Below are 17,731 nucleotides of genomic sequence, written 5' to 3'. Positions count from 1 at the left end.
AAACCCTTTATTAAATACTACATACTCAGTGATTGTTCAATTTATGTCTGAGGTCTTAAAAAAAAAGGTTTACTATTTTGTTGGGTTAAATGACGAATCAGTACCTGATAAGAAAGGTTCAGATCTTTAACAGTACAATAGCAGTTTTATGAAACCATAATATATATGCACGTACCTTTGTCCTTATTCTATGAAAAAAAGACACAGCTCAATAGAGAAGAGAAAGAAAATGCTTTGGGGTCAGCCAAAGTGGAGGCAAAGTGGATGCTGGCGCTTCCTCTTTGAGCAGTATAACTAACTCTCTCTGAAGACTCTCTCAAAGTTTCTGTTTTCTCTTTTCTACAATGAGGATAATTAAATCGGCCTCACAGGGACATTGCAAGGTTTAAAGCAATACTTTTGTGCTTTGCTCATGTTGTAGCTTCAGCTTGAAAATTTCTGAGCAGTCCACCCTTTGTCAGGCTGACAAACTTCTCTTATGGATCAAGACCAAGACACAAATGCCATTTATTCTCCACTCTTCCAGCCCTTGCTGCCCATGCCATATCCTCTAGCACCCTGCTCCAGAGAAAAATTAATGCCTGTGCTTCTGATTTCTGTACTTAACATCTCTGTAGCAGCATGTTCTATTATATGTAAACTTGTATGTATATCTTTCCCTCCACAACAGGAAGCATTCTTTGTGTTCCTAGAATATGATACAGTGCCTGTTTTATATGTGTTTAGATAATAGTGACCTATTAAGAAGTGGATAAATGCCCTTATTTTTTCTTACTCTTTGACTCAAGATCTTAAGACGATTACTACTACTAATGATGATGTTTTATTAACTCAATCGCCTAGAATAGATGCATACACACTTGCACTTTTCCAAGCTGTCTGTTAAAAATATATGAAATGAGCTTATGTAGAAGGAATTTTCTACTCAAGCAGTTTTATTAGGATGGAAAAAAGTTTCCGTAATAAATGCTATGGGCGTGTTTAACCTCCATACGGCCAGAAGAAGCTGATCTGAACAATTCAGGGGAAATATGATAAACCCTCTTTTTCTCCCAGGATTCATATGTAATTTTAACCCAAAGTATTTTCAAATTTCAGACTTCTATCAAAATCTAGGTGATAAGGTTCCTGAGGGCAAGGCTGTTTTGTTTACTAATTTATATAATCCTTGGAACAAGATCTGCCACATTAGAGAAATTCAATAAATACTTACTGAATCAACATATGAATATATCAAGGATGCACTGGAGTATCAAGCACTTGGTAGGAAGTAACATCACACTACATGCCAGTCAATGTGATAGTCACTTTCCTTTTTTTTTTTTTTTTAAGAGAGACAGCTTCTCATCCTGTCACCCAGGCTAGAGTGCAATGGTGCCATCATAGCTCACTGTAACTTCAAACTCCTGGGCTCAAACCATTCTCCCGCCTCAGCCTCCTGAGTAGCTAGAACTACAGGTGTGTTGCCACCATATCTGGCTGATTTTTTTTTTTAAGAGACAGTTTCTCATCCTGTCACCCAGGCTATAGTGCAATGGTGCCATCATAGCTCATTGTAACTTCAAACTCCTGGGCTCAAGCCATTCTCCCGCCTCAGCCTCCTGAGTAGCTCTAACTACAGCTGTGTTCCCATCATATCTGTCTAATTTTTTTTTTTTTTTGAGACTGAGTCTCACTCTGTTGCCCAGGCTGGAGTGCAGTGGCACAACCTCGGTTCTGCCCCTCGAATTCAAGCAACTCTTGTGCTCAGCCTCCCAAGTAGCTAGAACTATAGGCATGCATCACCACGCACAGCTAATTTTTTGTATGTTTAGTAGAGACAGGGTTTCACCATGTTGGCCAGGCTGCTCTCGAACTCCTGACCTGAAGTGATCCACCTGCCTCAGCCTCCCAAAGTGCTAGGATTAAAGGAGTGAGCCACCATGCCTGGCCATGTCTTGCTAATTTTTAAAAATTTTTGTAGAGACAAAGTCTCCCTATCTTGTCCAGGCTGGTCTCGAACTCCTGGCCTCAAGTGATCCTTCTACCTCAGCCTCCTAAAGTACTGGGATTACAGGCATGAGTCAGCATGCTTGGCCACTTTCTGTACATAACCTCATTTACTTTTATAACTCTTCTCTGAGGTTGGTACCATTATTTAACCATTTTACAGTTATGTCCTCTTGACTCCAAAGTCTTTGCTCTCTCCCACCACCCATGCCTATTCTTGAGGTCTGCATCTCATAAGAAAGGGCAGACACACAGAGCGTGTCCTTCTAGAGCACTGAAGGCAAAGGAAGGTCATGGATAGTTTTTCTCTCCCTGTGGACCCTCCCTCCAGTCATGAAGTTGTCAGTGGTCACAGCGACATTCCCAAGTGGAATAGCTGCTGTTGAACTTCTGGGTTAATGAACAGGCTTTTTTTTTTCTTCTAGTCCTGATCTGACTCCCTGGCAAGCAGAACACAATCATGTCTTAACATTTAAAGCCTTTAAGTCATGGCATGCCTTGCATGCTTGTGTATATGGTTTTGCCTTATGAACTTAATTTTTATTTATTTAAATGGCCCTCATGAGAGTCAGTCATCTTTGAAAGGGGATGGTTAATAGGGCTTCCTTTTAGTCTATCTACAGGAATCTCAATAAGAGGATTGATGTCCGATCTGATGGAACAGTACTTCCCTGTAGGCCATTATTTGCAACTGCTAGAGTAACCAAAACAAAAACTTTTCAACAATATTATATAAAAACAGAATCTGATGGCACAGAAGATCATATGTAGGTCTAGAGGAAAATTGATCCCCTGGGCATGAAATAGAAAATCTATCATGGTACTCCCCTGCCAACTCCCCTTCCTTATACTGTCTTTGGAATGGATACTTTGGACCGGGTAAAAATTGATCATTTAATAATCTTTCCTGGCTTTAGCTAATTCAGAGCAACCTTTTGTTTGCTCAAATTATAGATGCATTAAATCTAAAACCTGTGTCCTTTTCTTGAATTATAAGTTTAAGTTTCAAGTCTGGGCCTTTCTTTTATTCTTTCTCCTCCTTGCCCCTTCCTCCCTTCCTTCATTTTTGTGAGACAGAGTCTCGCTGTGTCACCCAGGTTGGAGTGCAGTGGTGTGATCTCGGCTCACTGCAACCTCCACCTCCCAGATTCGTGATTCTCATGCCTCCCAAGTAGCTGGAACTACAGGCACCCACCACCATGCCCAGCTAATTTTTGTATTTTTAGTAGAGACAGGGTTTTGCCATAATGGCCAGGCTGGTCTCAAACTCCTGACCTCAAGTGATCCACCCACCTCGGCCTCCGAAAGTGCTGGGATTATAGGTGTGAGCCACTGTGCCCAACCTAGTCTGGGCTTTTCTAGGTAACAGTCTGCATAAGAACCAAGTGACTTCAGGAACACTTTTTACTGTTGATGACAGTTGTGCTTTTTGCTTTCTTCTGGAGAAAAGTTTAGAAATAATAAGATTCTTTGCAGATTTTATTGACTTTTTTCTGCCCTTTGATTTCACAAATGGGAATCAATTTGAACTAGATTGCAGAGATTTGGATTCAACTCTTGGCTATTTATTCTTCTGCATAGCTTCTGTACTAGAACCCTAGCGTCAAAGTATGATTTCATGGTGATAGTCTGTTGTTGGATCATATAAATTCCACTGGGACAAAACACAGGCATTTTCTGCCTTTATATCTTTTAACATTGTACCTAAATTATTTGAAGCTGTTTTGAGTGAGTTGAATATGTAATCTCTCAATGTAAAGAATGCAAAAAAAAATCATTGTTGGTGTTAAGACTGCATAACAAATCACTCCAAATATTAGTGACATTAAAAAATAACCATTTTAGTAAGAAATTGTGCATGTCAGGAATTCAGGGCACTGCAGGGATGGCTTGCCTCTATTTCATAATATCTGGGGACTCAACTGGGGGTGATTTAAATGCCTTGGGGACTGCCACAGCTGGCGCTGGAGGATTGGCTTCAAGATGACTTCTTCAGGCTCTTATTAGGTTGGTGCAAAAGTAATTGTGGTTTTGGACCATGAATTTTAAATCGTAACTAGGCTCAAACACATCTTTATTGGTCAAAATAGGAACCATTACAATTAACACATTTTTGTCAATGAGAAATAAGTTTGTTTATTCCTGTAACATAAAAATCTGTGCTTCAGGATTTGACATAAGTTTGTTTATTCCTGTAGTATAAAAATCTGTGCTTCAGGATTTGACAAACTATTGGAAAGCATTTTCTGCATCCTGCTGGTGGTGGAAGCATTTTCCCTGGACAAAGTTGTCGAGATGGTTGAAGAAGTGGTAGTCAGTTGGTAAGAGGTCACGTGAATATGGCGGATGAGGCAAAACTTCGTAGCCCAATTTGTTCAACTTTTGAAGCTTTGGTTGTGCAATGTGTGGTCAGGCTTGTCGAGAAGAATTGGGCGCTTTCTATTGACCAATGCCAGCTCCAGGCATTGCAGTTTTTGGTGCATCTCATCGATTTGCTGATCATACTTCTCAGATGTAATGTTTTCACCGGGATTCAGAAAGCTGTAGTGGATCAGACCAGCAGCAGACCACCCAGCGGTGACCATAACCTTTTTTTGGTGCAAGTTTGATTTTCGGAAGTGCTTTGGAGCTTCCTCTCAGTTCAACCACTGACCTGGTCATCACCGGTTGTCATATAAAATCCACTTTTCATTGCATATCACATTCCAATGGAGAAATGGTTGATCGTTGTTGTGTAGAATAAGAGAAGATGACACTTCAAAATGACTATTTTTTTTTTAATTTTTGCTCAGCTCACGAGGCATCCACTTATCCAAAGTTTTTCATCTTTCCAATTTGCTTCAAATGCCTAATGACCATAGAGTGGTCGACACTGAGATCTTCGGCAACTTCTCGAACAGTTGTAAGTGGATTAGCTTCGAAGAGTGGTCTCAATTGATTATTATCAACTTCCAATAGCCGGCTGCTGTGCTCCTTATCTTCAAGGCTCTCATCTCCTTTGTGAAACTTCTTGAACCACCACTGTACTGTACATTCGTTAGCAGTTCCTGGGCCAAATGCATTGTTGATGTTACGAGTTGTCTCTGCAGCTTTATGACCCATTTTGAATTAGAATAAGAAAATCGCTTAAATTTGCTTTTTGTCTCACACCATTTCTATAGTCTAAAATAAATACAAAATTAAAGTAATAATTCATTGTCAAAAAAACATAAAGAAATGTACATTAACATGATGTATAACATAACCACTTTTGTTTAAGAATGTATTCCAATATCAAACGGCAAATTTCAAAAATGCAAAAACCACAATTATGTTTTCACCAACCTAATATTTGACACCTCAGTGGATGTGGCTGCAAGGCTGAGCTCAGCTGGGACTATAGGTCCAAGTGTCTGTAGGTCCCCTCTCCAACATGGTGGCTCAAGGAACACTTCCCCCATGACAACCAAGTATTCCACTAAAGCAAGATGGAAGCTGCAAACCAAGTGGCCTTTGCATAGTGTCACCTCAGAAGTTGCAGTGTCAGTTCCACCATCCTTTATTGGTGGAATTGGTCACAAGTCTACCAGGGAGAAGGAAAGGAAAGATAGACTGCACTTTTCAATGGGAGGAAAGTTAAAAGGATTTGCATCTGTTTCAGAAACCACCATACTCATTTAAACTCTGATATAAATTTTTTGGACATTTTATTTTCATGCACTAGATTACTGTGTGGGAAAAAATATTGTCTAAACTTTTCTGAAGTAAAACAAGCATTTTTGTAGACATTTTATAGGTATTTCGTAGCTAATTATCTTATGTAGCTATAATACGTAAGGGAGTAATTTTTAATTAGGTTGTCTTAGATGGCAAACTAGGAAAGTCACATGTGATAAAACTAGACATTTAATAAATAGTTTATTGAGACTTTTTTAGTGGCCATGATGGATGTTTGGCTATAATTTATTTGACATTTATCCAGAGTATTTTAATGTATTTACACTTTAATATAGCAGTTTCATTTCTAGAAGAAAATTAAAAAGTAGTCAAGGAGTTAAATCAAGATTTACTTACAAATATGTTCATCACAGAATTATTTGTATAGTACTGTAAAATTGAAGGCAATCTAAATATACCACAAAAGACTTTGAAAATATTATGGTATTTTATTTCACAGAACACTGCAAAAACTCATGCTGTGAAGGATATTTAGTGACAGGAGAAAATATTCATAATATGCTTGTTAGTGCTAAAAGGACTAGAAAATAGGTATATGAAATAATATCGATTGTATAAAATATCCAACTATATTGTATATATAAAACAAACATATAAATCCTAAAATTGGCAGTGATGATCTGTTAGGTTTGAAATTTTGCATAAGTTTATTGTTTTTGTTGTGCTTTTTTAATGGTGCATTTTAAAACTTTTCTAAAATGATTACATATTAATTTTTTTATATTTATAAAATGAATAAATATTGCATTACTTTGTAAAATATGTAAATTTAAATTTTTAGACCTTTTGAATTTTTTACCAAGAGGGTATATTCCCTCTTAAAAAATAGAAGAGAGAAGAAAAAGAAAGGAAACGAAAAGTCAAAGAGAAATGGACCAGCAAAATATAAATACAAAGAAGGAATTCTTTGCATGATAGAAAAACAGCCTAAACACTCTCTTCAACTAGTTGTCTCACTGAAGTTCTCTTTGAAGGGCCTAGAAGATCTCATCTCTATCTTTTAAAATCCAGTTTTCTTTAATTTTTTCATTGTGTCTGCTTGTTGTGGGTCGAAATGTCTCCCCCTCAAAAAATATATTTTGAATTCCTAAACCCTCAGTATCTCAGAATATGACCTTATATGCAAATAGGGTTTTAACAGAGGTAATCATAAAATTATGTCATTAGGGTGGGCTCTAATTCAATATGACTGAGGTCTTTATACAAGGAAAATCTGAACAGGGAGATAGAGAGGAAAGATGATGTGAAGAGACACAAAGGAAGGAAGAAGACAGACATCTACAAGTCAAGGAACACCTGAAGCTATGAGAGGCAAAGAGAAGAAGAAGAGAGAAAGTGAGAGACCTGGAACAGATCCTCCCTAATATATTTAGGGAGCATGGTTTTACCAACACCTTGATTTTGGACTTCTAGCCTTTAGAACTGGAATAAAATCAAGTTCTGTTGTTCTAAGCCATTCAGTTTGTAGTACTTCGTTATAGCAGCTCTAGGAAACAAACACACTAATATATCCTACTCTGTCTATCTTCCCCTGAACAAGATCTTTTTTAATTGACATTCCTCTATTAAAAGATGAAGAAGAAAAAAGGAGGAGAAGAAAAAGTACAGTTCATAAAGCTATATAAAACACAACATACTAAAACAAATAAAAATACATATAAAGAAAGTTAAAGAGAAATAGGATAAGCTAGAAAGAGGAAAGATTGGGAAGACTTGGTGAGTTTAGGGCATAAAAAGACTTGCCAAATTAGGAGAAGCCTCATTGCTTTCCCAACTGAGACAAAGGTCTTTCCCATACAAAAGATACGTTAGGATATCATCAACAATGTCCTCATCAGTATTCATTCAGGAACAAATTGATAGGGAGTTTCTTTGTCAATATAGACTTACCACATCTTGCAAAAGCATAACTACCCTGGAGGAATTCAGAGGAGTAAGTAGTATGTGGATATAATACATCTGAGTTGTCACAAAGAAGGAAGGGGACGAGTAATCAATACATTTAGGCCCCAAACATGGCTCTAACGGTCTAGGGTAATCCAGATCCATTTCTTTCCCAGATTCATTTCCTTCTAAAAAAATTAAATAAATAAAAATAAAAATAAAAAATAAAAGTAGCTCCATGCCCATGAAATATAAAAAATAAAAGTAGCTCCATGCCCATGAAATGTAAATCTAACCTTTCAGGGCTTCAGTTAATTCCATAGTTTTTCTCAATTAGCACAATGAAAGCCCAATCTGGTTTTGTTTTGTTTTCTTTTGTTTAGACAAGATCTGGCTCTGTCGCCTAGGCTGGAGTGCAGTGGTGTTAGCTCACTGCAACCTCTGCCTCCCAGGTTCAAGTGATTCTCATGCCTCAGCCTCCCAAGTAGCTGGAACTACAGGCGCCCACCACCACATCTGGCTAATTTTTGTATTTTTAGAAGAGACGGGTTTTTGCCACATTGGCCAGGCTGGTCTCGAACTCCTGACCTCAAGTGATCCACCCACCTCGGCTTCCCAGTGTGCTGGGATTACAGGCATGAGCCACCGCAACTAACCAGAATACTTCCACTAATTTTTTTTTGTCCTGATAACACATAGCTAATCATTCTTTTAATGGGTAGAGCATTTCACTGTATAGCTGTATCATAATTTACTTAATCATTTGCTGTATTGTTGGGTATCTATGCTGTTTCCCACTTTCCAGTATTGCATAAATTCCTTAGAAGTGGACTTTATTACTCAAAAGGCAAACATGCTTTATGTTATCTGGTACATATTATCAAATAGCCATCTAGAAAACCTAAACAATTGGGAACTTGTTTTTAGCGTAGAAATCAGAAAAAGTATTAACAATATTGTAGTCATGACCTATTGCTTATGGTATAGAACAAGGGTCAGCAAACTCTTTCAGCAAAGGGCCACATTGTAAATATTTTCAGCTTCGTAGGCGATACAGTCTCTGCTGCCTCTCTGCCATTGTAGTACAGGAACAGCCATGGACGGCCTGCTGGGTTCCAATAAAACCTTATTTATGGATCCTGAAATTGAATTTCAAGTAATTGTCACATGTTATAAAATATTATTCTTCTTTTGATTTTTTTTCAGCCATTAAAAAAAAAAAAAGGCCCAGATTATGGTTCAGAGGCCATACAAAAGCAAGTGCAGGCTAGGTTTGACCCACAGGCTGTGGTTTGCCAATTCTTGGTGTAGAATTTAGTACTTTGATGAACAATTTTGCAGCATATTAAAAAAATCCCTTCTTGCAGAGAAACTTGAACTTTCCTGCAGGTTCTTCTTGGCTTTTTAATATTCACATGATATTAAGACTTCCTTGGACACCACCAACTGTTAGAGCAGTCAGTGGGTAAATTAATGTCCCTGCACATTAATTGCTGTCAATATTGATTCAAATCACCGTTGAGCATATTTCCTAAGGATTTAAAGAATATCCATTCCTACGGTTTCTCTTAAAGCTGTCCTTGGATTAAGACAGACCATTACAGCCATGTTCAGAATCAAACTGTATTGATTACTCCTCCCCTTCCTCCCTCACCCTCCTCCTTTGTGACAACTCAGACATATACATCCACACACTCCTTACTCCTCCAAATTCCTCCAGAGTGGTTATAGTTATGCAAGATGTAGTAAGCCTATATTGAGGGAGAAAGACACTCTTACTTATCAATTGTTTCCTGAATGAATACTGATGAGGACATTGTTGATGATATCCCAGTGTATCCTTTGTATGAGGAAGACCTTTGTCTCTGTTGGGAAAACAATTAGGCTTCTCTTAATTTTAGCATCTTTGTTATGCCCTAAATTCACCAAGTCTCTTTCTTACCTGTTTACTCTATTTTCTCTTTAATTAGCTTTCTTTATACATGTTTTCATCTCTTTGGTTATGCTGTATTTTATGTAGTTTTATAAGCTGTATCTTCTCCTTTATCTTCATCATTTAATAGAGGAATTTTAGTTTTGAAAAAATAAGAATGAGGGGGTGACATGCAGGGATGTGGAAGATCAGGATTTGCCAGGGGGTGGGGTGAGGATGGTCCTGATGCCCCACAGTAGTCTTTCAGCGTTCTCATAGGATGTCCTTCTAGTCTCTTTTCTCCGTGCAATACAGCAGCGCCATTCAAAACAGAGCCCCACATTTATTTAGCGCTTCTGCCTTTTGTCTAGTGGCTCTATTTGCGAACCACTCTGCCATGGGAGCCCAGACACGGATTCTCCCCAAGGTCTGGAGACTCTCAGGCTGGAAGTTCTCTGTGCCCAAGATCAGAGCCCAGAAAGGAGCTCAGGCCAAAGAGTTTGCCCTGGGGGTTTATCTGTAAGGTTGTCGGGAATGACAGCAAAGAGCCAGGCTGCTTGATGAATCCAACGAGCAGAAAAATCTGTCAAAACACGCAGAACGTTCATTGCAGGGATCGTGGAAACATTGCCTATTTGTTTGGAGCGCGTTTAATTATTTTTAAACATATGCAGTCTGTAGTTCAGTGAACATGTCAGGAATAATAGAGGAAGAAAAGCAAACGAGGGGAGGGCGGCGCTGTTCCCAGAGCGACTCCTCTTCGCAGCTGGCTGATGGGGAGAAGCAGTAGATGCCCTCCGAAGTGTGGCTCCCTGTCTGTCACCTAATGAAAAGCAGTAGGGGGATTAATGTCATTAGCTCCAGCCCAGCATGCTGTGTAGTAAACAGATATACATCCTGGCTCATTTGGGGGAGTATTTCTCAGCTCCTGCCCACTGGCCTGCAAAGGTCACTCCCCAGCCTTCTATTAGTTAAATGGGGAAAAAAATGGGTTGGTTGAGAGAATCTTGTGGTCCGTTCCAGTGAAAGCAGTCGCTGGGGATTCTGGTACCTAATTCTGCCCCTCCCTCCCCTCACTCACCCTAATTGGGCTTAGATTTCTTCTTTGGGAAAAATCTGAGGTAACCGGAGAAGATAAAAGCTCTACAAGTAAATGCTTTGCAGAAGAAAAAATATATATTTTATTTTGATAACTAAATTGACTAAGGAGTGTGGAAAAAAATGGGGGTTTGCTGTTTGGATATCATGACCATCTCTCTTCACTCTTGAACCAAGAGCTTTTTCCACATATTAGCACACGCAAAGCTGAAGACTGAGCCATGCGTGTGTTCACTTTTCCCTAATCCACAAAAATGTGAACAGCAAACAGCCACAAGTGAATAAAACTTAAATATTTTATATTCTTAGAAAACACAGAAATTCTGACTTTAGAGTGGAAACTATTTAGGGAATGGGAAATAAAAAAAGAATGTCAAGAGGAAGAACAAATACTTCCTGAAGGTGGCGATGACCAACCTGTAGCCACAACAGGAACTTTTAAAAGGAGGAATACCCAGAATCCTTCAGACAGAACCAGGGAGAGTCCGGGAAGCCATTTTGATAAAATTAAGAAATAATAACTAACTAAGGAAAAGAAAAAAGCATGTTTGAGGGAAATGTGGCAAGGAAAATTTAGAGTTAACGCAACGTTCTACAAATAGTAGATGAAGACAAAAATAAATGCTGCCTTGTAAGAATTTGCCTTCTTATCAAAGCAGAACACTCTATTTTATACTAAAAGCTTTGAACTGTGCCCTGATGTTTATGGGCTGTGTAGTATTTTATAGCAATAGATGTTACTATCAAAGAAACAATACAAATGAAAAAGAAAAAGAAAATTCAGAATCATTTGTGTTTGTTATGTCACAAACTCAATTCTGAGCTCCCCCTCCTCACCCTTATGGCTTCCTGAGAGTCACTGGAAGTCATATTTCTTGAAAAGCACCATGGCAGAGTTTATTTTCTCTTCCAATAGTAGCAGGCCAGCAAGGGAGAAAAGGAGATAAGGAGAGAAAGAGCACACCATAAAAAAACCAAAGCAGAACAAAACAGCAACAACGGGCAAATTTAAATAGTTTCAGCTTTTAGAGATGAACCTAAATCTTTAGGCCTAACCAGCCTCTAGGTAGAAACAGGATCTGAGAGCTTGATACTAGGGATCAGATTGTCCTCACTGGTCAGCTGTTGACACAAACCTTCAGACCCTTTTCCTAGGTCCTAGTTCACAAATACTCAAGGAGTAGGAGGCCCCCCTGATGCTTCTGGCTTCTCTAGAGACCCACGCACCTGGGAATAATTCGCTACCCCCCTGCAGGTCCCAGCAAGTCCCAAGGAAAATGGGGACTTCGCCGCAGAAAGATTGCTACCTTGCCCAATCAGCTGCTTCCTGATCTTTCCTGATCCCCCATGTTCTTCACCAGGCCAGAGTCAATTCTCTCCTGCATACAGAGAGAGGATCATATGGTTCTTGATGGTTAGATTTAGGCCCCAGGGCCAGCCTAGGGGAGGCCTATCCTGGCTGATCTCTCTTTGACTTGTCTCTTCTGAGTCCAGTCTTCAGTGCAGGATACTCCTCACTCCTGGGTTCCTTTCTCCTTTATCAAAGCACTCATGCCATGGATGCTCAGAGTGGAGGTGGGTTACAGGTGGGGTAGAGGAAGACAAGGTCAGTTTCAGCTGTCTGAGGATGAACTAGGATCTACCTCTCAGAAGTATGATTACCAAAACTTATAAGAAAATGTTTACATCTTACATGACTTAATATGTTAAAGTAAAAGTTGTCCTTATGAACAAAAGGGGAGACTAATGAAACTAGGTATTATCCAAGCTTTTTCAGAAGGGCAGTTGTATCAGATAGACAAGGAATATGCTCTGTGTGTAATTATAAGAAAAGTGTGGACTCCCTGCTTCATTTTAACTGATAGACTACTATTGACTACTGAGGTGTTTTTTGTTTTGGTAAAAATAAAAATCCTAAGAGATTCCCTCTTGCTTAGCCAAATCTAGCAGTTTTCTTGTATGACAAAATAAACTCTTCCAGCTGCAGAAAGCTGGGGCTATATTTTTATCTCTGGGGTCTGGTGACTACATAAACTGTAAGAACAAAGCTAGAGTCATTTATTTACTAGGTGTCATTAGAAACTTAAGATTTTTTAAGGGTTTGTAAACATGTACAGTATGGGACATATTATGTATACTGTTTGGCTAACACAAAACACTCATAGCAACCTTGCACATTACAAATTTGATCCAGAAAGCCAGTGGGGGTATTTTTCATCCCCTTTCTTGTCCAACCAGTGCCACTGTCTTGCCTGACCTCAGTGTCACAGGGCCTTCTGGATGAGGAAAGAGGAGTATAGTGGTCTGAGGGCCCTGGCTTTGCTGGCTCAAGGAATCAAGGGCAATGGGATCCTGTGTTCTTTTCCTTGGACTTTAAAATTTTTTTTCTTTTTTTAAGACAGACAGGGTCTCACTCTTTTGCCCAGGCTTGAGTGCAGTGGCACAATCACGGCTCACAGCAGCCTCTACCTCCCACCTTAGCCCCCCAGATAGTTGGGACCGCAGGCACACACCACCATGCCCAGCTAATTTTTGTATGTTTTGTAGAGACAGGGTTTCACCATGTTGCCTAGGCTAATCTTGAACTCTTGAGCTCAAGCCATCTGCTGACCTTGGCCTCTCAAAATGCTGGGATTACAGGTGTTAGCCACTGTACTGGCCAACTTGAAAACCTAATGTGCACCAGAAGCATCTGGAAAATTTGTTAACAAAAATGTAATTGCACAGATTCCACCTCTGGATACTCTGATTCAGTAGTATGTGTTGAGGTCTAAGAATCTGCATTTTTTTATATATTTTTTATTTTTTTAAATTATACTTTAAGTTCTAGGGTACATGTACACAATGTGCAGGTTTGTTACGTAGGTATACATGTGCCATGTTGGTTTCTGCACCCATCAACTCGTCATTTACATTAGGTGTTTCTCCTAACCCTATCCCTCCCCAAATCCCAACAGGCCCCAGTGTGTGATGTTCCCCTCCCTGTGCCCATGTGTTTTCATTGTTCAACTCCCACTTATGAGTGAGAATATGCAGTGTTTGGTTTTCTGTCCTTGTGATATTTTGCTGAGAATGATGGTTTCCAACTTCATCCATGGCCCTGCAAAGGACATGAACTCATCCTTTTTTATGGCTGCATAGTATTCCATGCTGTATATGTGCCACATTTTCTTTATCCAGTCTATTATTGATGGACATTTGGGTTGGTTCCATGTCTTTGCTATTATGAATAGTGCCACAATAAACATATGTGTGCATGTGTCTTTATAGTAACATGATTTAGAGACCTTTGGGTATATACCCAGTAATGGGATTGCTGGATCAAATGGTATTTCTAATTCTAGATCCTTGAGGAATCACCACGCTGTCTTCCACAATGGTTGAACTAATTTACGCTCCCACCAACAGTGTAAAAGCATTCCTATTTCTCCAGTATCTGTTGTTTCCTGACTTTTTAATGATTGCCATTCTAACTGCTGTGAGATGGTATCTCATTGTGGTTTTGATTTGCATTTCTTTGATGACCAGTGATGATAAGCATTTTTTATAAGTTTGTTGGCTGCATAAATGTCCTCTTTTGAGAAGTGTCTGTTCCTATCCCTTTGCCCACTTTTTGATGGTTTTTTTTTTCTTGTAAATTTGTTTAAGTTTTTTGAAGATTCTGGCTATTAGCCCTTTGTCAGATGGATAGATTGCAAAAATTTTCTCCCATTCTGTAGGTTGCCTGTTCACTCTGATGTTAGTTTCTTTTCCTGTGCAGAAGCTCTTTAGTTTAATTAGATGCCATTTGTCAATTTTGGCTTTTGTTGCCATTGCTTTTGGTGTTTTAGTTATGAAGTCTTTGCCCATGCCTATGTCCTGAATGGTATTGCCTAGGTTTTCTTCTAGGGCTTTTGTGGTTTTAGGTCTTACATTTAAGTCTTTACTCCATCTTGAATTAATTTTTGTATAAGGTGTAAGGAAGGGATCCAGTTTCAGCTTTCTACCTATAGCTAGCCAGTTTTCCCAGCACCATTTCTTAAATAGGGAATCCTTTTCCCATTGCTTGTTTTTGTCAGGTTTGTCAAAAATCAGATGGTTGTAGATGTGTGGGATTATTTCTGAGGCCTCTGTTCTGTTCCATTGGTCTATATCTCTGTTTTGGTAGCAGTAACATACTATTTTGGTTACTGTAGCCTTGTAGTATAGTTTGAAGTCAGGTAGCATGATGCCTCCAGCTTTGTTCTTTTGGCTTAGGATTGTCTTGGCTATGTGGGCTCTTTTTTGATTCCATATAAACTTTAAAGTAGTTTTTTCCAATTCTGTGAAGAAAGTCATTGGTAGCTTGATGGGGATGGCATTGAATCTATAAATTATATTGAGCAGTATGGCCATTTTCACGATGTTGATTCTTCTATCCATGATCATGGAATGTTCTTCCATTTGTTTGTGTCCTCTTTTATTTCCTTGAGCAGTGGTTTGTAGTTCTGCTTGAAGAGGTCCCTCCACATACCTTGTAAGTTGGATTCCTAGGTATTTTGTTCTCTTAGAATCTGCATTTTAATAAGCACCTTCCCTCAATCTAGTCATTATGCAATATTAGGATCACATTTTTGAAACATTGATTAGATCTTTCAATTATAGTAATGCTTTAAATAGCATGGCATTTGGGGTAGCACTTTTTAGGAAGGTGTGAAGCACAGCATTTAGTATGCACTGGGGGCCTGGCCTCATTTGCTTAATGCGTGATATGACTTTAGGACGACTCTTGTCATCTTGATGACATTGTTTAGTGTACATTGCAGATGGAATATTTTCTCTATTCCCTCCAGCAGTCTGTTTAGGGCTGGAACCAAGTGATCATAAAATATTGCAAGGAATTTGAAAGTTATTCCATTTAACTCCTCATATTGGAGATCAGGGATAGAGCAAAATGTGTGGGGCTCATATCGCCTGTGTGTATGATTATGTGTGCAACTCAGAAATATGGGGCCTTGAGCAAGAAAGTGCATTGTGGGTGGTGCTTTGTAAGTAGCATAACACAAAACACATAAGAAAACTATATATGTGTATGTGCACGCATATATGTGGTGAGTTAAGCTGTTTGGCACTTAATGGTTTGGACCTATACCAAAGGCAAACCACTGGAAAAAATACTTGCCATTTCAAGGACTGCATAAGGTGACGGAATTTCCTCTGTGAGACATAAATTTCACTCTTGCTGCCCAGCTGGCTGATTGTTCAAATTCAATAAATCACAGATTCAACAAACACATATTTAGAGAAGGAGGGAAGAGGAGGAGATGAGTAGTATCAAGCTGTGCAGATAAGAAGGCCAGGGCTAAGTCTTTGAATTTGTGCACAATAGAATGAATACCTTTTATCCATTCGCCCCACTAAACACCACCACCAGGAAAATCATTTTCCAATTAGTCAGCAGGTTTCAGCATCATTACCTTTGAGATCAGATTTGCTCCCATTCAAAAATGCATCAGAGGCAGTGGAGGAAGTTAAGCATCATTCCTGGCATGCGAGGTCTGGGAGGAGGTGAAATTAGATTAGCTGCAGGAAAATGGGAGGGTTTACATTACCAGAGGGGCTCTACCTGGCTCCAGGCTTAACAGTGAACAACGCTTTCAGCATATGGCATTACAATGGATTAGTGATCAAGTACGATTAATCCTAATAGATCGTCTTTTGAACCTCAGTGGCTTGTTAGGTGAGAAAAAATTGTCTGTCCCCAAAGTGTCAGGTGAAACTCTCATTTGAGGTAAGACTGCCATGTGGAGATGGGTCTCCATCTGGTGGCTTCCTTTTGTGAAACTCCACCAGAAGGTGTTTTAATGAGGCTTTTATAGCAGGCACCACCTGCCACTAATCTTCCCCTCTAAAAAGGTGTAATTGAGGGTTGGTTTTACAGTATGGCTCATATCCTAACCTTGGGAATTCATCAAGAAATGCAAATCTGGGTGGGACGGTGTAATCATGAAATGCCATTTTGGCTTTTGGTTTAGACTGAAGTAGTTATAGAAATTTGTGGTGGGCTAATTACAACCAGCTATATAGTAGCTTCCCCTTTTCAGTTAGATTAATACGTGTGTCATCTCAGAATTAAATAACCAAGTTGATGGTGACCATATGTCTTCATTCAATTTTTTGCACATGTAAAGAGTTGCAAGGCTGCTAGTGGTTCACACAATTTAAAGGTTTCATTTACACTATTAAGGTTTAACTGGTTTGAATTCGCTGCACATTCGTCCTCAGTAGATGCTTCAGTTCTACAATGCATTATTTCAATGAGACATGAGCAAATTACAAAATCACCGACTCATTTTCTATCTATGGGACCTGGGGAGTAGAGGTATTTTTCTTTATGTCTTAAGATACAGACTTCTGTTACACTGCTATGCTGGCAGGTTAGTTATTGATTATGCTGACATTTCTACCCAGGACTTCGAAATATAAGACGCCGTAGAAGATGGAGTATTATAGAACTTTGATTTTTTAATTCAACATGAGTTAAGCTCTTACTATATACTAGTTAATGTTGCTACAGATTAGGAAATATTATTATTAACAGTAACAACAATAATATTACACAGACTCTGCTTCCCAATAGTGTGGTATCATTTTGTTTTCATTCTTGTGCTCCTCAGAATATTTTTGAAAATCATTTCCTTTTGCTAGTACTGTCTTAGAATAATATGTTAAGAAACATTTCAGCTATATATAATCAAATCAATAAAATAGTATATATACTTAGATAAATTTCAACATTTGAGGTTCATGTATACTCCATTTCAAAAGTCAAAGAAATGCATGGCTCCTGTTTATCATTAAACTAGTAATTGAAAGGCAAGTAGAGTATTGCAAGAAAGGTAGATGACCAAAAATATCCCCAAATCCAAACCTGCTTTACAGTTTGAGTTTGGAACAGCATTTATAAATATGAAATATGACTTTAAAACAGAAGACATAAACTGGCATCGCAAAGGCTCTGACCTGCAGTTTTATATTTGGGCTTTTATTATTTTTGTTTGCTGGACTACACAGGGTTTGTGTTTTTTAATACAAATTTGAATCCATGTGGACATGATACACTCTTTCCTTTTCACCAAAGGCCTTGTTTACTTCCTAATCTCACACCAAAGC

The 17,731-nt window shown here is 38.8% G+C and overlaps 1 pseudogene; it reads right to left on the bottom strand.

The window, feature by feature from the left end:
• LOC129524479 (histone-lysine N-methyltransferase SETMAR-like) overlaps window positions 1-17,731 on the bottom strand; it is a 58,614-nt pseudogene that overhangs the window by 15,786 nt on the left and 25,097 nt on the right.

Source organism: Gorilla gorilla, chromosome 13, assembly GCF_029281585.2.
Source record: "Gorilla gorilla gorilla isolate KB3781 chromosome 13, NHGRI_mGorGor1-v2.1_pri, whole genome shotgun sequence".
NCBI lineage: Eukaryota > Metazoa > Chordata > Mammalia > Primates > Hominidae > Gorilla > Gorilla gorilla.
This window is presented reverse-complemented; position numbering and strand designations above follow the sequence as displayed.